The sequence below is a fragment of the Acipenser ruthenus genome, chromosome 31, assembly GCF_902713425.1.
Source record: "Acipenser ruthenus chromosome 31, fAciRut3.2 maternal haplotype, whole genome shotgun sequence".
Classification (NCBI taxonomy): Eukaryota; Metazoa; Chordata; class Actinopteri; order Acipenseriformes; family Acipenseridae; genus Acipenser; species Acipenser ruthenus.
Genome location: NC_081219.1, coordinates 8,367,835 through 8,391,680, shown reverse-complemented (window position 1 = coordinate 8,391,680; position 23,846 = coordinate 8,367,835). Strand labels below are relative to the sequence as shown.

Below are 23,846 nucleotides of genomic sequence, written 5' to 3'. Positions count from 1 at the left end.
ACACAAAACAAAAAACAGATGGCATTATAAAAGTTAGTTATACCATCTGAAAGTATTTTTCTCTTGATTACAAGCTTGAAACAGAGAATCTCAAAATGCAACAAGAAATAGGATTTCTCAATGTTTTTCACACTAACAAAAAAAGTATGAAAGAAGCAAAGCAGATTTGAATATATGTGCTCAATTTAAAATTCCAGGATGTATAACAGACACTTGCCCAATCCCCTAAAGTGGTCGTTACCAGAAATGAACAACCAGTTTGGTATCTAATGGCCCAGAGAGAAACCAAGGGCTCCTAACTGCTGTGCAGACAGAGTTGCACAGTACAGTATCATGAACCATTAGTTTATCCCTGCCTGCTTCAGATGAGGAACTGAACAGCATCCATTTCCACAATCTTTTACATTCACCAAGACCCTGTCAGCTTAACTGAGAGACAGTCATGCTCAGACACCTATAACCAAAACCTGACTACTGTAAGCTACAAGTACACAGTGTTCGCAGGACACATAACCCTAGCTTCTATCTCTACTGTGTGACATTTACAAGTGAACTGTCTCTGCACTGGTGCATTTATTACATACAGAAGAAACTTCAATCATCCATTTCCTTTACTTTACATTTGTTACTGTCACTTAAAAAAAACAAAACATAGCATTAAAAAGGTGTGTCACTGACTAGAAAAGAGCTGCGATACAAGAAAAATACTAGCTTTTAAACTATTTGAGTTAGAAGGTTTTCACTGCCAGTAACAAAATAAATTCATGCGATTGTAGTCATTAACCCATGTATACCAGTTGTTCCTTTTAATATGTATGTTCATAGTTTGTTGCATATTGTTTTAATTCTTTATTTGTTCCCCACAGAACTGACCCTTGTCTTTTAGATGGCTTGTTTCTGCATGTGCATGTAGCTTTATAAACTGCTTACTCGCTGTTCTTTTTTCAACCCAGTCCTACAGTGATAAATCTGCAGTCAATGTCTTTAGTGGCTACCTTATCCACCTTACCTTTCTTTTCTGTTTCTGTCCTTCCAGATCCTTCACGTTCATCGGCTTTTTAAGGCCCCGAAAATAGACTGAACTTGCGAGCTAAAGGAAAAGAAACCAAAAGTATTAATACGTTTCCTTAAAATCGCAAAATACACATTTTAATAATTACATTATACAATTAGTTGTACCTAAAACAGAGCTTACAAGTACAGTTTTGTATTAAGGAGCTTTGTGTTGCATTGCTTTCAGGTATTTCACAGACGTGCTTTCCCTCAGGTAACTTGCTACAGGAAATGTAGGCCTACTACTGTTTCTACTTCATAAAGATGAAAAACTATTGGTCACTATATAGGCATGTGCTGGTGGAGGTAGCTGTGCTTGACCTGCAGTGGCATTACAGGGGGATTTACTACAAAATCAGTTAAATCCTGCAGTACATGTAGAACAACTAACCTACAAAATCTAACTGGGGTTTCGATAAGAATAACTCTTTGCACATACCAGAAATGACTTCAAACATCTCACAGCTTTTACAGTGCAAACTAGCAATGTACGGTACAGGTATTGGTGATAAAAGGATGTTCAAATTATCACTTTATTTTTTCATGACAAATAAAAGTTTTAGGGGGAATTTAGTTTCCTCACACGTTTTAAAATGCATATAAATATTTACAAAACCATCTGTTCCCAGATGTAATTAATTAAACAGATTTAGGAGCTACCACAGAGGTAGACAGCAGAGTTCCATTGTTTGTGGGCAGGAAGTAGTTGAAATTGTTACTTCAAAAAGACAGCTGTCAGGCTAAACCCATACTGTTCTTATTGAGATCTTTAGGACACGGTTTTATACTTCCACATTAAATCACCCTGCCCCATGACAATACTGTACATTTTGGAATGCTAGTCAAGGCTCAGCTGAAATTATTGTTGTGTGTTAGCAAATCTATTTCAACAAGCTCTTTCGTTGAGCAATTCTTTTACAGCAGAAAGCATGTCATGTTAATCTGGTGTTTGGAGTAATAATTCTTTTTTTTATTTATTTATTTTTTATTTAGTAGTCGCCAATTGTTTTTTTTCTCATTTTCTCTCCCAATTTAGAATAGCCAATTATTTTTAGGCTCAGCTCACCGCTACCACCCCCGCGCTGACTCGGGAGCGGCGAAGACGAACACACGATAATTCATTTTAAAGATTTTAAACACTGTGTGGTTTTAGCCTTGCACTACACAAAAGAGGGAAAAAGCATGTCTAGCCTACTGAGAGAGCTATATATATAAACCTGCAGCAACATTAATCCATTTACCCTGTGTGTGTCTTTTTGTCTAAAGGATGTATGGCATCTGAGTTTAAGTTTCTCACATAAATCCACTCTACTGTGTCAGATCTGAGTGGGAAGACATGGGGAAAATTACATTTTTTTGTCATTTATGCACGTCCTTGTAACTTATCACATTCTATTTCCAAAACCAGTAGCATTATCTAAAATTCTACAATTATATTTTAGTGCAGAATGCACTATATGCATATTCAAAATGCTTTTATTGGTAGTGAATAGGGGTAGAACAATTCATCTTTACACAATACACCGTATCAACTCCCCAGTAATGTAGTTGAAGCCGACACCCTGGGATCCTTCAAGAAGCTGCTTGATGAAATTCTGGGATCAATAAGCTACTAACAACCAAACTAGCAAAATGGGCTGAATGGCCTCCTCTCGTTTATACACTTTCTTATGTTCTTATAAGATGTATGTATCTTTTGTATTGCGATACAAGACCAAAAGCACAACTTAGCTCACTGTAATTGACCAAATGGTTCTTCAAATGAATAAAGTTTATTAGATGGTATAAATACCTACAGTACATACCTACTGTAATTGATGTGAAATGTGATTTATTTCATTTCTTGTGTCATTTTTGTCATGATTTTTATACATTTAATTTACTGACCTTTTTGTGTGATTTATAAAGTCTGCTTTAAAGTTTAAATCATTTGGTGTTGTCCCTTTAAATCGCCCAAAAGGTTTGAGTCTCCATAGAAACTGCAGTGCTAATTTTTAATTTGTTCAGGTGTATAAAAAGACATGTAGGTTAAACAAAGTAGAGCTACCGGGTTTCTGAATTGTGAGTGGAGAGCACCGGTCGGTGAACTGCCGTTTGGTAAGATTGTTTGCTGAAACTTTATTGCTTGCATGTGCTGGAAATAGGCTGGGGCGCTAGGTGTTAGAGTTAAACGTTTGCTATTCATATTGAATAGTTTGGTCCACTCTATATTAGAGTGGTTTGGTAAATTAACCCTCATGCTCTCAGACTGTGGTAGCCGTTTAGTATAGGTCAAGTCTAAACAAAATGAAACTGGTCTTTCGTAATCCCTTCTCTTTGACTATTGCCGTTTCCAGTTAAAGTTATATTTACACCTTGGTAGTTTGTTTGGATCTATCTAAGTGCGATCTCCCCTCAAGTAGGAGTACTGTGTAATAAATCCCCCTTGTGTATTAGCGGCTGTTTCAAAGCTGCAGAACCAGCGTCGTTTTTATTATTGATTTGTGTGCTTGTTGTCTATCTATAATATATTTAGTAGATATAGCTATTGTATACTAAACTCGAATTGCAAACTCGTATTTTAGCAACGTTTATACTAATGAAACCGTGTTTACAATTCAGTATATAAAAGTTTATATGGTGCTTTGTCTGTCGTTTTTATTCACTACTTGCTGTTATTTTGAAGTGTGTATTTGAAGTTACATGGTGCTTTATTGATATCTGTATTGTTTCTATGCTACACTACAGTATCTCATTTAGTGATCATTTGATCTTTTTATGCATCATACAAATAGTCCATCAGGGCCATCACATGTATTATTATTATTATTTGTTTATTTAGCAGACGCCTTTATCCAAGGCGACTTACAGAGACTAGGGTGTGTGAACTATGCACCAGCTGCAGAGTCACTTACAATTACGTCTCACCCAAAAGACGGAGCACAAGAAGGTTAAGTGACTTGCTCAGGGTCACACAATGAGTCAGTGGCTGAGGTGGGATTTGAACCGGAGACCTCCTGGTTACAAGCCCCTTTGCTTTAGCCACTGGACCACACAGCCTCCTTATCTAGATATCTAGATACACATCCCTCTATATTATATGCCTCGTTTTAGGTTACTTATCCCAAATACCAGCCACCTATATGCACCGTGCTCATTTTGAAAAAAAAGTCGTGCAAGTTTTCAAGAGGCTCACGGGCCCCTAAAACAATCGCAATGGCGTCTGACAGAATTCCTGTCTCTTCCTCCTGACTGTACACTCGTCTAAACCGGTCTGCACCTCACACAGAGCGGCTTTTTGTGTGCCTCGCATCTTAATCACACAAATGATGTACACCAATGTCAGCAAGGTCAGGCGCCTGCTGGGGCCAAGTTAAGACTTTTCTGCACCAATGTGAAAAATACTTGTGACATTACATTACTGTGCTTTCACCGGAGGGGGAAAAAAATTCCAACTTTTATGTATTTCAATATTACTTTAATCCAAGGTCACTTTCTAATGACACCTATACTTCAGACTGCTGTGAATAATCCGTGGTCTGTCACAACACAAACTGGGATTTGCCAAAAAGGCCACCCAAGGCCTCACATAATACAAACCACAGTTAGGACCACTTAATTGTGAATTTTAAATTTGCATATCGTAAATGAATTATGACAGAATACTAGAGCCCTTTTTAAGGATCCATCTATCATTTGTTAAGTTGGCTTGAATATTTCAAAGGTTTATTCTGTGCAAAAGGTTATAAATCGTGATGTTTAGCACAGTCCCGCTTTGAAGTGATGTACAGTGACTGGTTCAGCTGCTGGAATTATCCATCATCTCTCTCTTCAGCTTCCCTCTAACAGCTTATGTACAGCTATATAAGGATTCATGCATTTTTCTGACAGGCACCTACTCCCTGTATTTGTTGACTATAGGAGGACTACAAATTCCATTCAAGGCAATGAAGATAGGAAGTCTGGCACAGATCCCTGGCCTCTAATACAACATTAGTCTTCCTGTGCTGTAGGATAATCATTTATGGCCTTTGTTAGGCTTGGACTGAACTGTGTTATAGGATTCCGAACAGCCAGACAGCTGTAATGCAGCTAAGAAAACAAAACTGCAGAATTATCATTTATTATACGTTGGACATTGGTCTACCTGCAGTCTATGGGAATCCGGTTACTTCTCAGTAATGTAACAGAAAATAAAGCAGGGCTGTGATGCGACACTCGTTAATCAAATCTTTAATAAAAAAAAAGGTCTTCCTTAATGCAGCCTCTTGGGTCTACAGAAGTAACATGAATATTTAGAAAAGTATCAGAAAAGAACAACAGGTAATAATATAGCTAGGCCATGTTCCTCAGTAATAAATGAACTCTTGATCAGTGACTCTCAGTAATAGCATAGCCTGTAATCTAAATCTATAAAATTGTTCCTTGCCCTCTTCTCCTGCACACCTTGGTTTGGGCCAGATTTTAAGGGATTTTTTCTGATTGTCCCACGGACAAGTGCAAGGCAGATCACTGGTTGTCCGCAGCACAAAATGTAAAAATGTACATATATAACTGTAGATATAAACTGAACTAACATGCAAATGTACAGTATTATAGTACATTATGTAGTGTTTAAAAGTTTGTTTCTAAAGAACAGCACTGCAAACCACACAGCTTGCATAGCTTAAGGTGACAGGCCCTTTAAACTCGGGATGCACCGATTGTGTTTTTTGGGGATGATTCCGATTACTGATATTCCACATCAATAAAATGGCAGATACAGGTTCTGATACAAATTTTTTTTTTCATTAATAACACAATTGTAAATCATCACTTGAAATTGTAATTTGACACTTTAAGCTACAGTAAAACCTAGGCTACATTTTATAAATCTAAATTCAAGCTTGACATTTTTACAAATTTAAATTTCATTATTTACATTGCACTCCTGTTTAACATTTCAAAACATGAAACAGTGTTTACCATGAAAAACTAGCATACTACTACAAATATTAAAAGACAAGCAAAACCTTTTTTATTTTTAAATATTTGGAGTACATAAATAGTACAAAAAGACTACAAAGAAACAGCAATGTGCATCAAACATGTTCGTGTCATACAATGCCTAACAGAAAACACAAACACAACTTGTTAACTATTCTGAATAATTATTTCCCCCAAGAACTTTGTGGATTTTTGTTAAATCTGCAGTTCAAAATGTAAAAGCCTGTAGGCAACTATAATGTATGTATGCAGGCCTGTTTATTACTACCGGTACTGTACCTGAAACAAAGGTCCAAAAAACGGGTCTGGGGCAACGAAACGTGTACAGAAAATATTTGTATTCACTTGACTTTCAGGAACACCAAATACATATAAAGCATGCATACCTATTACCATGCATCCCTCAACGAGGAACTCAAACTCTAGATGTACAGGTCCCCTGCAGGACGCATATCTACATCCCATAATAGCACTGCGCTCGGCTGACTGAAACTGCAATGTCATTGGCAAGACACAAAAAGTCTGTTGCTATGTACATTGCAGAAGTGGTGTTCGCTGGTTCCCTGCGGAAGGAGCAGGAGCTTGGTCAAGTGGTTTCAGGAAGTTGTGAGTATTATAGCAGTTAGAATCTGTTTACTTCTGAAGTGAATTGTGAAATAAAATCTTTAGTATTCTTTGAAAAAGTCCATTGGCGTTTACCACATATTTCATGACACTTCTATCTTGTTTATTTTAAGGGTGTGTATTATTTGAAAGGGAATTCGTTTCCCTCCTTTGTTATTCAGGGTTGAAATACACAAATAATTTCCTTTTTTTATTTTGTTTTGCCATTCTATGTTCTCATACACCAAATAAATATTGCAACTGCAGTACAACCGATTAAATATTATTCAAATTTTAAGAGTAACGCAAAAAACACGAGACAAAGAGAGAGAGATGTTTATGTGGTAATTTTTCTTCGCTAGTTCTATACAGTCATTGAATTATAATTTTTTAATTGATTAGAAAAGTGAGGGTTCCGTTGGGATCCGGGATTATTACTAAATAAGTGTTACGTTGTTATTTAGTAGTATTATCCCCCCCTCCCCCACTTTCCTTTATATAAGTGTTGCATGGAGCGAGTTTGTCTTAAATATAATAAAACGCTAGATATTTTATTTGACTCACTTGTTTTGAAGTAATAACAAAAACAATAATAAAAGGGCAAATACAAGTCTTTTCATGAGATTAAGGCTCTTCAATTTATAAGCAATTGTTCAGTTATAAAAAAAAAAAAAAAAAAATGACGAATGCCTGTAGATTTTGTTGACCCCCTCCCCCGAAAAAAAAAAAAGGACTTGGCGACCAGATTGAAGTTGGTGGTGGTAAGGCATTTCTGCCACCTGCACTCTGATCTTTAGCTACTAATACTGTGTAGGTGCCAGCACACACCAAACAGGAAGCATCAGCTTTCATTACACAAAGTATTATTAAAATATATTTATGAAACACTTGTCTTACGGACAACTGAATGCGTTGGAAGCACTCGTCCGTCCAAATGGACTGTCCCGGGCAAACGGACAAGCCTTAAAATCAAACCCTGACATTGTCTGTTTTATAGTGAAGGCTACATCCGGGTTACTATACTGATAACACATACTGCACGCAAGAGTATATTTTTAAGCCTTTGCCATTTTTATTTAAGAATTTAATTTCAGGTGACTCAACACCCTCTATTAGGAGCCGCATTCCCCTCATTATCCTTCTTCGCATAATAAATATTCAATGGCCCGTGCAGTTGCTGTAACCGAGTGGTATCTAAATTTTACCTCAGAAGTAGTCATGGATCACTTTATTAATTTGTCGGCCAGTTTAAAAAAAAACACACAACACACCTCAGTAAGATGACAACATGATTAACTTAGAAGATAAATCTGCTTGGCTTGTATTTCACGGTTTTTATTACTACTGAAGGCTGTTTGAAATTATTTTGTTGCTGAAGCAGAACGCTAAGCTTAGCCTTAAATCAATTAAAAAACAGCATCCCTCTATCTGGATACTGTGGTTAATAATTCCCAGTCTAAAATATGAATGCGCTGTCACTAACACCCAGAATCCCAAAGCTTTACTCTCATGAAAAATGAGGCATCTGCTCTGCTGCTTCTTCCCAAGGTCCCCCTGCTCACTTATTTAGGTTATAATGTCTCAATTGCCTAAGGGTTTACTTGGAATGCTGCAAGAAGGATTCATTATCAAATTATAATTCATTTGTTTCAGTCAACACAAAGCCATTCAACCAGATGAGCCAGTTGAGCCTGCTTACCAAGCCTGGTGTTTTGCAAGTGATATTTCTTGAACTGGTTGAACCACACAACTGTGGTAACATGCTTCCTGTAGCATGGCGGTTGAGTTGTTTATGTTTTCTATCTAGGATGTGTGATATCTTTACTACAAATGACTCAGATACAGATGTTTTAAAATAAAGAATGAAGATAAGGAAGCTGTACACCTCTGGATTAACGTTCATCAGGACTTCCTTATGTTCTCACGGTTTTGGATGGTTTTGACTAAAAACAAGCAAATCTAAACACTGTCAAGACGAGGGTATGTAAAAGCAGGGTGTTGCTCAGCAGGCATTGCGACGACACAAAAATAGGAGGAGTGGCAAACACTGTTGCAGCAGCAAAGGTCATTCAAAATGATCTAGACAGCATTCAGAACTGGGCAGACCCATGGCAAATTAAAAAAAAAAGTGTAAGGTACTGCACACAGGCAATAAAAATGTGCATTATAAATATCATATGGGAGATACTGAAATTGAAGAAGGAATCTATGAAAAAGACCTAGGCGTTTATGTTGACTCAGAAATGTCTTCATCTAGACAATGTGGGGAAGCTATAAAAAAAGGCCAACAAGATGCTTGGATATATTGTGAGAAGTGTTGAATTTAAATCAAGGGAAGTAATGTTAAAACTTTACAATGCATTAGTAAGACCTCATCTAGAATACTGTGTTCAGTTCTGGTCACCTCGTTAAAAAAAAAAAGATATTGCTGCTCTAGAAAGAGTGCAAAGAAGAGCAACCAGAATTATCCCGGGTTTAAAAGGCATGTCGTATGCAGACAGGCTCAAAGAATTGAATCTGTTCAGTCTTGAACAAAGAAGACTACGCGGTGACATGATGCAAGCATTCAAAATTCTAAAAGGTACAGACAATGTCGACCCAAGAGACTTTTTCAACCTGAAAAAAGAGAGGACCAGTGGTCACAAGTGGAGATTAGATAAGAGGCATTCAGAACAGAAAATAGGAGGCACTTTTTTACACAGAGAATTGTGGGAATCTGGAACCAACTCCCCAGTAATGTTGTTGAAGCCGACACCGTGGGATCCTTCAAGAAGCTGCTTGATGAGATTTTGGGATCAATAAACTACTAACAACCAAACGAGCAAGATGGGCCAATGGCCTCCTCTCGTTTGTAAACTTTATGTTCTTAAAAGACAATAATAAAATCTGAAATTCCTGCTCAGTTTAGAGATTACTATTGTTATTGGGAATTTCTAGACATTATCTTTTTGTAATTACAGAAAATTACCTCAAATTTGTCTTCGCTTATTAGGGGCAGATTAATGACCTGAAAAATGCCTTGACTTGAACATCAAGAGCTAAAACAAAAACACCGATTTCAATTAAACTAGTTATCATTATCACAGAAGAGAAGCAACACAGTGGAATACCAGTCTCCTGCTGTAACTGGATTACTGCAACAAGTTACAAGTCAAGATAAAAACATGCCTTAACATACAGGAAACCAAGCTTGGCTGCGAAGGCTGGAGTAATCTGTCTAAAACGTGTTAATTAATAATTTGTTTTTACTTGAGTATGCTGTCGTATAGTGCTAAGGTAGCACAGTACATGTGGGGAAAATTGCAGCTTTTGTATAATGTACAACATGTTGGCTGGCTGCCAGCTCATTTGAATGCTATGGTTAGAATTTGACTGTACTGTATCTTGTACTGTCAATCAGAATGTTTAAAGAATTCACAAGCACAACATGCAAATACCAAAATACACAATATTTTGTTCAACAAAGACAACACCCAGCAGACCTGTGTTGTAGGTATATTTGAATGCAACATCTGAACGTTGAAGATCACAAAACAATGACAGCAGCAATATGTGTCCTGAAGGATACAGTTTGCACACACTGCTTCCTACCGTGCAAAAGTATTCTTCCTGATATGAAATACATGTACAGTAAAGGAAATCTGCTGATGCATAATGTATCGTTCTCATGCAAGGGGTTTCACTGCAAGCCTCTCTTTACGAGTTGAAATGGCATCGCAGTCTGTCAGACCACTTTCAGAGCAACTTCAGACTGTAAAACCTGACTTTTACCAATTTGCTTTAGTGCTTATTAAAACCAAGATATGTTTAAATACATAGAAACTGTGCGCCTGGGCTTGTTTAAATCATTTCATAAACAGTCAGTGCTTCGATTTAGAATCCCTCCAAACCCAGCACAGCTGATGGTTGCCGGTGGTTTTTTTTTTTGTATAAATCCAAAAGAAAAAATGGAATACATGAAAAAATAGAAAACAAAACACAGCTTATGGCTTACCTTTTCTGTATTCAAATGTACTACCAATTAAGACTGCTTCTTAACTTAAGTCTTTAATTCAGAAATTTTTCTCTCCTGTCTCACTTGGTATTATGGTATCTACATAATGTGACATTGTGTGTTTTTGTGCCTGAAATGGGTCATTTCCATACCAACTCAACCAGAGCCGTTGCCCGACCATCTCAGATTTTGCTAGAAAAATTCACCTGGGGTTTTCATGCCCGCTGAGTTCAGAAACGCTAATCTATTTTTTTAATTTTATTTTTATTTCCCCTTCAAGCTGTGACCTGGAAAGGTCAACCTAAAGTGAAAAAAAATGATCCTGACCAGAAAATTCACCCCAGGCTCAACTTAGACGCTACCACCACGTGTAGCACCTCGTTCTACTTGTAATGAATAGGGCTTTTGAGAAGCAGGAGTGTATGTGATTTTATACAGCACTGTATACAATATATTTTGCATTGATAAAACACCATTGGAATCGGAATAAAGGAAATTATTATGTAATACAGTTCACGTTCAGTCACAGTTTTGGTAAGTAGCATTTTCAAAACCATACCATTATGTGCAGTATTAATATATGTTAAAAAAACAAATCCACAAAACCAACAAAATACATTTTGTATATTTGACATCTGTGTAACACGGGCCATCGTTTAACCTTGAAAAAAATTAAATACAGTACCGGAAGCAGATATACGTGTTTATCATATCAACAACATCGTGTGTTGTAAAAATAAAGCATAAATTGTTTTGAAAACAGTCCAAAATATTTATTTAGTACCACTTGCCAATCTATTGCAAACTTTTGTCATGAAATCAAAGTTTAATCGCTAACACCTATGCTGTGACAGAGCGTTCAGTGCACACATGATTAATTTGCATATTAAATATGTAGGCCTACATTTTAAATAAGCCCTGTTGTTTCAATGTTATTTAAACAGTTGGGCGGTTACTGCAGTCTGTCTTTGGGATACAAAAAAATACATTTTTTAAAAAACTAAAAGCCTAGTCTTTAACTCATTTTATTTCCTGTGTTTTGCGTTCGTGCCTGCAAATCGATATTTATTTTTTTCAGTGACCAGATTAAAGTTTTTTGTAATTTAAGTACTATTGGTTAATTTCAGAATATAGAATGTATGGCCAATCAGAAACCGAAGTATTGCCATGCGGTCTAATTTGACAAGCTGTTATGTCTGGTGTGAGAGTAAGAGTTTTCAGCTTTCAATCCAGTGAAAAAATATGGATTTTTTTGCTCAGTACTAGGACACTACTCGTAATGAGGTCAACTGTATCCATCACACACTCCAAGGCATGTGCGTTTTGTTGTATCATATTATTGTACAGATTTTTTTTCTGTTTTCATTTTATTATGACTATCTCAGATGGGGGTACGTAGTGGACTACATTTTTTGGAAAGGGGTACGCATCTTAAGATTGAAAACCCCTGTTCTAATACGATTTGGTACAATGAATATCCTCTACTCAGTGATACACTGTGACACATTTCCCAGTATTTTCCCCAAAAGTGACCGTGAGTATTGTACACACACCTTGGTTTTGTTCTGAAACAAAAGGTCAGTAAACTGTTGGCATGTTCTGAATCAAACATATTGACCCCCTCACTGAAGAAAATGTCCCCCTAAAATTGAGAGGGGGCCACACTGACCCTCAGTCTGTAAGTCCTGGAGCAAACACTGCTTTGTTGAGGCTAAAAGTACCACATAGTCCTAACCAAACTGCCGTTATTCTTCAATATTGCATCGTCTTGGGTTAGATCTACAGTAAAAAGTGACAGGGTGTGTTCCAGTAGTAGTAGCTTGGAACCAAGGGATTATGAACTTCCAGGTGGAACTTAGATTTATTTGTTACAGTGACACACTTGAAACTACCAAAACCTCACTTAGATGCATTTTAAAAACTACAAACTGATAGAAAACACAAAAAATATGATTGTCTTTCTGTCCTCACTTTTGTCTGTTTGTAAGAAATTATTGCAAAACCAAACAGTTTGCTTAAATGTCTGGACTTTGAAATTTACTGTGTGCTAAGACAAGTTTGTGGTTTTAAAATTCTAATATAAATACATAATTTTGCAATTACTTTTGATAGACACATATAACTTTTACTTGCTCTTTAAATCTTGGACACCTAAAATCACCTAAAATCACCCCCCTGGACCTCTCTGATCACTATTTCATCTCTTTTTCTCTGTCTCTCCCCCCTCTCCCTGCTCCTCCTACCCCCACTGTCACCTCTCGCCGTAACCTCCGCTCTCTCTCCCCCTCTGTCCTTGCCTCCACTGCTCTCTCTCACCTCCCTCCTATCGACTCCTTTTCACAACTCTCCGTAGACTCTGCTACCTCCACCCTCTTCTCCTCACTCACCTCCTCCCTCGACTCCCTCTGTCCCCTCACCTCCCGACCCGCTCGCCCCTCCCCTCCCCATCCCTGGCTCTCCTCTGTGCTCCGCTCGGCAAGAATCACACTGCGATCTGCTGAAAAGAAATGGAAGAGAACCAAACTCCCTGCTGCCCTAGACCTTTACCGCACTCTTCTCTCCTCCTTCTCCTCTACTCTCTCCTCTGCTAAATGTGCTTATTTCCAATCTGTAATCCAAGCCTCCACTAACAACCCACGTAAACTATTCTCTACCTTCTCCTCCCTCCTAAACCCTCCCCCCCCTCCTCCTCCCTCCTCTATCTCCCCTGACGACTTTGCCTCCTTCTTCTCTTCTAAAATCTCAGATATCCGCAAACTCTTTAACACCTCTCCCTCCCCCGCACCCCCTCCTGCTCCAACCCCTACACCCATTACATCCCCTACTAACTCGCCCTCCCTCTCCACCTTCTTGCCCCTCTCAGACTCTGACCTCTCCTCCCTGCTCCAGGGTCACAAACCCACCACGTGTGCCTTGGACCCCCTCCCCACTCACCTCTTTCAAGCTGCTGCTCCTGCTCTACTCCCCTTCATCTCCTCCCTCCTCAACACCTCTCTACTTTCTGGCATCTTCCCCTCTGCCTTCAAAAAAGCCTCTATCACTCCCCTCCTCAAAAAACCTACCCTCGACCCCACCTCCCTCCAGAGCTACCGTCCTGTCTCCCTCCTACCCTTCCTCTCCAAAACCCTCGAGCGGACTGTACACCGCCAGCTCTCTGCTTTCCTGTCCAACCACTCTCTGCTTGACCCTCTCCAATCTGGCTTCCGCTGCTCACTCCACTGAAACCGCCCTTCTCTCTGTCACCAACTCACTTAAGTGTGCCCGAGCTGCCTCTCTCTCCTCTGTCCTAATTCTCCTCGACCTCTCTGCTGCCTTTGACACTGTTGATCACTCTATTCTACTATCATCTCTTGCTGACCTGGGGATCTCTGGCACTGCTCTGGCCTGGTTCTCCTCCTACCTCTCCAACCGCACTTACCAGGTAACCTGGCGTGGAGCAACCTCCACACCTCACCCTCTCTTGACTGGAGTCCCCCAAGGGTCAGTCTTGGGTCCTCTCCTGTTCTCTCTCTACACCCGCTCCCTGGGCCCCCTCATCGCATCCTATGGTTTCTCATACCATTTCTATGCTGATGATGCTCAGATTTTCCTCTCCTTCCCCACCTCTGACTCCACCATCTCCTCCCGTATCTCTACCTGTCTGTCTGCTATTTCCTCCTGGATGCACTCGCATCACCTCAAACTCAACCTCTCTAAATCTGACCTCCTTTTCTTTCCCTCCTCCTCCCCCTCCTCTGATCTCTCTATCTCTGTTCCTCTGGAATCTACCACACTCTCTCCCTCTTCCTCAGCTAAAAACCTTGGAGTCACCCTGGACCCCTGCCTCTCTTATTCCCAGCACATCTCCACTCTGGCACGCACTTGCAGATTCTTCCTGAGCAACATCCGAAGAATCCGACCCTTCCTCACCAACTATGCTACCCAGCTCCTGGTCCAGGCCCTGGTACTCTCCCGCCTAGACTACTGCAACTCCCTCCTGGCTGGCCTCCCTGCGTCCGCCACCCGTCCGCTCCAGCTCATCCAGAACTCTGCTGCTCGCCTGGTGTTCTCTCTACCTCGCTTCGCCCACGCTACTCCACTACTCCGCTCGCTCCACTGGCTCCCGATCACCGCTCGCATCCAGTTCAAGACTCTTGTACTAGCCTACAGATGCCTTGATCAGACTGCACCCAGCTACCTCCAGACCCTCATCTCTCCCTACACCCCCACTCGATCTCTCCGCTCCGCCTGCACTAGAAGACTGGCTCTACCTCCGCTACGCTCCCCTGCCTCCCGAGCCCGCTCCTTCTCCACCCTTGCTCCGCAGTGGTGGAACGACCTTCCTACAGATGTCAGGACTGCCCAGTCCCTGACCACATTCCGGCGCCTCCTTAAGACTCACCTCTTCAAACAGCACCTGTAGAACTCCTCTGTTGTATCCTGGGACACTATCACCCTTCATTTAAATATGCTTTATTTTGCTCTTATCTGCCCCCTATTTTACTGCATTTAATCCTGTACCTCAGAATATTGTAATCTCCCAAGTGTTTAATCTGTAGTATTTTGTACTTAATCATATCCTGATGTAACTATCACTACTTAATCATATCCTGATGTAACTTTCACTATTATCTGCTGTATTATTGAATTGTGGTTTGTCACACTTGAGAATTATTGTATTTCTTGTTCTATTGTATGACTTATATTGTAACACTTGAATGTATTTGTATTTGCTTGCGATTGTAAGTCGCCCTGGATAAGGGCGTCTGCTAAGAAATAAATAATAATAATAATAATAATAATAATAATAATGAAGGACTGACAGAGTCACAGAATACCAGGCAAATCCTGTTTTTGACAGTAAAAGCAATGATCCAAGGGATAACAGCTTGAATTAATAAGCAGGACATGTTCCATTGTGTTTTAGGGAAATCTGTGAAACTGAAATCAGGTTGTGAAAAAGCCCGAATGAAAACTAGAAATGGATACTGTATTAATTTTAAAAAGGGTTCATATGCAATATTTTCATATCTTCGAAACACTCTACTTAATGCGGTTGCAAATAGGCCAGTGTTAGAAATGAAAATAGTAAAAAATAGATTAAAATGTGACATATTAACTTTCTAAGCATACATATCAGTACCAGGGTCCCCACCCCCACCATTCATCATAAACACTTGCATAGTTTGCTCCAAATAGATAAGACTTTAAAAGTAACCTCCAAGTACTGTATATTTAACCATATTCAGGCATCTCAGCTTCATTCTGAAGAGTAACAAAGTCTTGTGCCCCACTTCTTTAAACAGGTTCCACAGTAAATGTCAATGTGTATACAGTACCTTGAGAGAAACAGCAGGGGCATGTCATGGATGCAATTGTTATGAGACAGAGATTCTGTACAGTATCAAGAGCAGATGCAAGCACCACAACAGGCTTGCACTTTTAAAAGGTACAATTGCACATACAGAACAAACATGTGTGCTGCTTTACCAGTTGTATAGTATATGCAGAAATACTTATGTAAGCACAGACAGCTCAACAGCTCCAGGTTCATTCACAATCAGCTTCGCCCAAAAAAAAATTAAGAAAGAGACATAATGCAAAGGGGCCCAACCTGCTACTGTAGAACTCAGGGTATCAGATTGCATCTTTTAAATGGCAGCAAACTAGCTCTGATTGGGTCTTTCAGTGGCGTTTTTCAAATTGATCAGAAAATGCAACAGGGTTGTGTGGCAGTGCAAAAGCCCTGCTGGTGTAAATAGTGTGTGTGTGGCAATGTAAGGTTGGCAGGGATAGGGTTAAATCTGCCCCTGCCAGCAATCACAGGTGTGGCCATTCCCCAGTTAAGTAATTGATGCTAATTAGGGAATGGCCACATGTATAAAAGGAAGCAAAAATGTTTGCTTGACAGAAGAGTTTTCGGGGGAGAGGGGTAGTACTTGTACGGAGATCTTTGTACTGATTTGCAAATTTTTGTATTTGGTTTATTTTATTTTTGTTTAATGATGTGTGCAACCATGCTTTAAAACTGCAGCTTTCTGTCTCTGGGTCTAATTCCTGCAGGTAACCAGCCTGGGCTGTGACGCTACCCTGTCACAAGGGTCATTTTCACATTGATTACATTTTGGGATCTTACCCACCTCAGCATCTCTCAGATTCTTTACATATTGCATATGTAAGTACCCTGAAGGATTTTAGGAAGAAGGAAGAATGCTAAAATATTAGCTCTCAACACATTTAAGTTATGGGCTATAATGTGGGAGTGCCCGTGACACATGAAAACAAGCGCCGAAATGGGGCATGTTTCAGAGGTCAGGTCTTGGGTAGGGTTAGGGTATTCAAGATACCTCCTTCATACTTTTAGTTTAGTGTATGTGTCAACATATTACCTATTGATGACCATAGATGTTAATGCGATGGAGCCAAATGTAGAAGTGCAATGACACCAATTGTACTTCTGAGAACTCCTGAACCACTGTACTTATCACCTTCTCTGTAGTTTTTCTAACAATACCAGACTACATAGGCAATGGGGCAGCAGTGTGGAGTAGTGGTTAGGGCTCTGGACTCTTGACCGGAGGGTTGTGGGTTCAATCCCCAGTGGGGACACTGCTGCTGTACCCTTGAGCAAGGTACTTTACCTAGATTGCACCAGTAAAAACCCAACTGTAAAATGGATAATTGTATGTAAAAATAATGTGATATCTTGTAACAATTGTAAGTCGCTCTGGATAAGGGCGTCTGCTAAGAAATAAATAATAATAATAATAATAATAAATAATAATAATAATGTCAGTGTCACAGGGTGATTGGTTACGAAGTCATAAGCCCCCAAAGACAGCTCCAGGCCACAAACAGAATTCCTTCAGCCCCCCAGAAAGTCCTGTTCAACAAGATCTTACCAGGGGAAAACTGATGTTCACTTCACTGGAAGCGACAGGGTAAAAAGCTATAATTAGTTGGACAGAACAGTAAAAAAAAATACAAAAAAAGGTTAAAAAAAAGGTACGATTTACATGTTTTCACTGATATTGAATTACCACGTTTTAAGCTCCTGTTAAAAGGACATCAATTTTCTTTCTGCTTCCAATTCACCTGATAAAACAGCAGGGAAATGTGACTGCTTGCAAATGTAATTTCAAGTTAAGCAAATTTAACCATCACGATCTATACATCAACTCTTTTTTAACTCCATCCCAACAACAAAGAGATCATTCAGCATTGACTTTGTATGGAGATCAGTGGACCCAAATCAAGTCTCTGAGAAGACTGATCCCTTTTTATCGTTGAGTTTTATACAGAGAGTACTTTGTTACCCCATGAAATCTTAAAAACCCTGTACTGACCTCTAGAGCTGGCCTCACCTCTTCCACTAACTATACCTCACTGTGTACAATCTTATACATTCTCTCACCACCACAGACCAAAATATTTACTTTAAATCTTTCCACTTTCCATCTGCTAGCGTATTTGGAAAATCCTAAAGTGTAGACAGTTGACCCACACAAAAATATCAAAGATTTAAAACAATTAATTTAATGGAAGTCTCATTTTATATTATTTATAGATATACATACATACATACACACATACATACATACATACGTTGGGCAGCTGGCTCTTTGAGCTAATATATATATATATATATATATATATATATATATATAAACCAAGACCACTCTGCAGTGCTTATCCAGATTAGGGCACTCCAAACAGGAAGGTATTATGTGGACCACAGATGGTTGTTTTAAAAACAACTGTGGGGCTCCCGAGTGGCGCATCCAGTAAAAGGATGCGCTCTATAGCCTGGAAGTCGCGAGTTTGTGTCCAGGCTATTCCACAGCCGACCGTGGGTGGGCGCTCCCAGGGGGCGGTGCTCAATTGGCCGAGTGTCGCTCGGGGGGAGGGAGGGTTAGGTCGGCCAGGGTGTCCTTGGCTCACCGCGCACCAGCGACCCCTGTAGTCTGGCCGGGCGCCTGCAGGCTTGTCTGTAAACTGCCCAGAGCTGCGTTGTCCTCCGACGCTGCAGCTCTGAGGCGGCTGCACGGTGAGTCTGCAGAGTGTAAAGCGGGCAGCTGACGGCACACGCTTCGGAGGACAGCGTGTGTTCATCTTCGCCCCTCCCGAGTCAGCGCAGGGGTGGTAGCGGTGAGCTAAGCCTAAAAATAATTGGGCATTTCAAATTGGGGAGAAAATAATAAAAACTAATTGGCAACGACTAAATTTAAAAAAAAAAAAAAACAATTGTGGATGATTAAAAAATATATATAATAATAATAATAATAATAATAATAATAATAATAATAATAATAATAATAATAAATGTACAAATGGATTTTTAGCAAGAATAAAAACAGCTGCTTGAACCTCAAACAATTTAGACACTTCTCATTATGATCTTTTACGGTAGTTCTGTTACCATGACTACCAGTTATTCCTGTAGGTATAATTCTAATGCAGCCCTTGTGACCAGTGTTTAGCTTGCTTTGTCTATTGTATTCTACTGTATGTGTGCGATTAATTGCTGGCCACCTCCGATACACTAAGCAATTCATTAAAAAAAAAGAAAAAAGTAAGTTAACTAAGAACATTAGTGATCATTTGTAGAGAGTGTACCGTAACATAGCCGACAACATGAGGAAATAAATAAAAATCTGTAATTCTTACGAGAAGTTCTGTATACATTACTGAATGTAAATGGCAACTGTTCAGACTGTTGACATGGAGTTGTTCAGCCCAATCCCACAGGCAGATTTTGTAAAAATTTGATGACACCTCAAAATGTATACCTTTACCATCTTTACTCTTTAATAAGTAAAAGTCCCAATCATAGAATTTACTGCAGCCAAAATCCATCAGTTTATATAAAGTTGTGACAGCGGGAAAAACTTATTTTCCACATAACTGCAAGATTTGTCTTTACAGTAGGGCAACTTAGAAAACAGTAATAAACCCTTCATTTGGATAAGTAAGCATTACTTAAAGCAGAACTTAGAAATACTAAAAGAAACGTACAATGGCAAACATTTCATTTGACACTGAAATAGACTTCAAGTCGAAACACTTGTCCTTGAATTTAGGTTCTTTTAGTATTTCTAAATTCAGCACTATTGAGTGTTTAATAGTTATGGATGATAAACAGCAAACATGGGTAACCCATTGGGAGCTCATTTCCATTTCGCATACAGAGCTAGACAGCCAAACTGACAGGATAACTGAATTCCAGAACATTTTTGTTCCCCATAAAACAAGACTGTAAATAATGTCAAACTGAATCTCAAGATCAGTATCCCCTTGTAACAGTATTTATGAGCGTATTAAAGGATTGGTTTCTAGGTGAAAATAAAAAGGTGTTTTTAATGTATTTCTAGGTCATCTCGACCCACAAGATAAGCTGTCAAAGACTATAATTCATAAGAACTCCAATGAGAACGATGTCCTGACTGCATGTACAGATCAGGCAAGAAATACTGAGCATTTTCTTTTGTCAATTAATGGATATAATGGATAGAATTTCAAAGCGGGACATTTAAAGTCACAGAACATTTTTTTGTAAGCGCCTGCTACTGATATTTTCTACAAAGAGCCAAGTTCTGAAATAAGCGCAGAGAACCTGATATTTAGGTAATCCAGTCGAGAAAAGGAAAAGGAGGGGTTTAATATGCAACTGCTGATTGCAATACAAAAAGGTGTGATTTGTTTAATTCATTTCATCACAATCTTCTCACTAAACGCAAAAAATACTAAATCACAAGGCAATGAAACCACAGACAGATATGTCCATACAGTGTACTATCAATGCCAGATAATCATTTAAAACAAAATGAACTACTGCAGGTAGCCAACAAACACAGCACTTCAGAAACTAACCAAGTCATCCTGAACAACGATTCACAATACTTGCTCTATACCCCACAAGTCTTGGTCACAAAAATCTCAAGAAGCTGTTATAAGAGCAACCACACCCCTCTTAGTTTTAATTATAGAAGCAGCTATACTGTAGTGTAGCTGTGTCAGGTTTGTTGTGCGTGTAATAGCTCTCTACAAACCTCACCTAAGGCCACTCATTAAAAAATCATCTTCACTTAATGGGATTGGGAAAATGATATTAAGCTTGCAACTCTATGCAGGAGATATTATTTAAATAATGTGCTCATGAATATTATTCAAGCTCATAGATTAAGGACATTTGCATTAGATTTAGAACCAGAGCATTTTTTATATTTCCTATCCAAGTTATTTTCCAAAAGGTTCTTCTGAAAAAAAAAAAAAAAAAAAAAAAAAAAAGCAGCCTACTGAATCTCGCAGTCTCCCGTTTTAATACTACACCAGGTTCTGTCAACTATGAGAGCCGGCCAAGGTCCTGAATCTGCCACTAGCAAGCTGGCATCGGGCCAGTATACAATGTTGCCAGGGAAATTGACAACCGCTGATAAATAGTGGCCAACAACAGGATCGTTCTCATTCATCCTTGAGACAGCTCATCATTTTCACAGTGGACTAGCACTCTCAACCAGCAGAGGAAAGACCTGCTTTAAATTAGCGTTAAAGTAAACAGTGGGCCAACACGCTTTATTAGATGCTGGCATTTTCTGCCCTTTACCTCTGGAACTGCTTATTTCTGATACCTCCCTTGTGTATCAAGAAGTGTCTGCTGCAGATTGGTCCTACAATAAACCAGAACAGAACAGTAAATTCAAAGTGTCAATTTGCACAAAGGCAGATTAATTACATTGTATTGTTGTTTGGTCCTGAAACGTTAACATCACAACTGGTTGGATAAGCGAAAGGGTTAATTAGTGATGTGCTGAAAATAAACAAAGTATCAGCAAGAAGGAATTGCGACCCTGAACTGCCCCTAAAAAAATAAATAAATAACCAAACCAAATCTCTAGTGAGAGTGGCCTGCTGTTTCAGTTTCCTGATCTCACCTGCTATGCATGCATGCATTTACCTTGGCCTAAAAACAGCCTTTAAAAAAAAGGACATTCTGCCCCAGCAGGACAGATCATGCATATTCTAACATTAGTTATGTGTGTTATTAGAGGAAGCTGGTGAACAGCCTTCTCATATATCATCCATAACAAGGTTTTACACCGTGCGCACCCCGCAGCCCATGTGTTAAAGGCATTAGCTTTCTATTTAATAAGCGTGACATGAATTATAGACTTTAAACTTCGCACCTCCTGAATGGGACGGTAACTCCAAACATAGAGAGAATAGAAATATGGTAGTCTGGCTCTGAACTTGGGTGAGATGTACGTTATAATTAAGAAAACAACTGGGCCAAACAATAGCAGTCAATTACCTTGGGAATAAAAGAAAACAGGAAGGCATCACATCTGACCTGAATAGTAGTATGAAAATACATTTGTGAGAACAGATAATTTAAAGTAATATTACATATTAACATACTGTAAGCTGCCCAGTGTAGTTTTAGCCAACTTGTACAGTTTTATACAAGTCAATTACATTACTGTTCATATAGCGGTTAGTGTAGAATTGTATTAGTTAATGCTTCCTGGCAGAAGTGAAAGAAACCTGCTATTAATGCAAGGTGCTGCTGCTACACTGCAGAAACAATTTAGGCATACATTAAATTATTGAAGTAGGCAGTGTTTGTATATGAAACCCTGCTTTCTAATGGGATATAAATCTATACTGTAGAAGCAGCAACATAGGCAGTTTTATTTATTACTGCATACACACAATTCCACATACTCTGAGTTTATTACTTAGACATGCTGATTACAGGGTCCTTTTCTTAATGTTCATTTATGTTGTTAAACATGATTCAATAGTCTCTTTCCTAAATATATTTAATATAATTTACATACCCCTTATTCTTTAACAGTGAAATCAATAGTACTACAAGAAACTGTTGTTTAAAATGGGACCTGGAGAAATGTTCGTTATATCAGGGAGTTCACTATAATAGGGTTTGGCATTTTTCTGTATCAAAATTTAAACGCTATTGTGACAAGGTACTTGTGTCACGTGTGTGGGTAACCGCACTACAAGACAAAGAGACATGGGAGTTGGAGTTGAAACGCCAGCACAGGCGCGCAGGATTTACTAAACACAAAACAGAAAGTAAACAAAACAGGTCATGTGATGCTACCAACGATGGTAATGCACAGAGGACACACACAGAAGACAGGCAGGCAGCAAGTCTCAATCGAGCACCCATCTGTAAACAATCATTTGATGAAACATAACTACAAAAAGCACACAAAACAAACCTGTTTCCACATATAAATTACACCAACACTAAATTGGTTCTTTCTTTAAATTCGTCAACCATGGTTTTCACTGAGAGAATAACACACTTGACACGGGAGAAAGTTCAGTGTCAGTCAGTACTGAGATCGTTGTATCTGGGTGGATCCTATACATGATCATTCTAATAAGGCTAATTTGCATTGAAAAAATCGGTTTGTGCTGTTGGAATCGTTAAAATACGGGTGTTCATTATAGAAGGGTTTGTTATAGTGAAGTTAGCCCGTATATAAAAACAAAAATAACTTCTTGTGCGGAATATGACTGCCACTTCGTAATTTCTGAACTGCAACCAATGGCTGAAACAAATAAAACAAAACCCACTATAGGGTTCGAAAGAATGGGTCTTCTTTAGTTTTGGAAGGTTATGAGGTACGAAGGTACTTCCAAGACATTTATTTATTGCAATACTTTGCTATATTAACTATCATAACATGTAAACTTCCCTTTGTTAAACAAAACACAATGCACAACAAAATACATCATTGCCAAATAAATACCAAGAGCTGCAATTCTTTAGTTTATAATGTATATCAAATAAACAGAGTAAGGGCACTGCTGTATATCCAAAGCCCAAAGTACAGAATGTTCTACAAGAGCACCAACATTATTTTTACAATTTTCAGAATGTTGTTTAAGCCTATGTTGAAAAAATGAAGCTACAGGGATTTCCAGTAAAGAGTTATGAATTTTATTAGATCCTGCCTCGAAACAAATGTACTCTAAACAATAAGAAAGCACTGCCTAACGACAGATGCCCTGCTTCAATATCTGTACGACTAGGAGGGGTGTTTGGCCCAAGGCAAAGCCAAGTGCTGTTAAACAGCCTACAGTAGGCTTGTGGATTTTAGACCATATCAGAACATTCTGCAGTGTGTTACTGCGCTTATAAAAATGACACTCCCACTAGTCTTGCCTTTTTATAATAGGTAATAGAATGCACATAATGCTAAATTATGAAAGAATGTAGTGA

General features: G+C 38.9%; 1 protein-coding gene across 4 annotated transcripts in view; it reads right to left on the bottom strand.

Moving 5' to 3' along the window:
* Positions 1-23,846, bottom strand: part of LOC117396682 (spermatid perinuclear RNA-binding protein-like) — a 100,063-nt gene that overhangs the window by 64,928 nt on the left and 11,289 nt on the right. For all 4 annotated transcript variants that reach the window (XM_034909305.2, XM_034909308.2, XM_059005654.1 and 1 more), the window contains exon 2: positions 1,010-1,090. The gene's annotated coding sequence lies outside the window, so the exon portion shown is untranslated. The remainder of the gene's footprint in view (positions 1-1,009; positions 1,091-23,846) is intronic.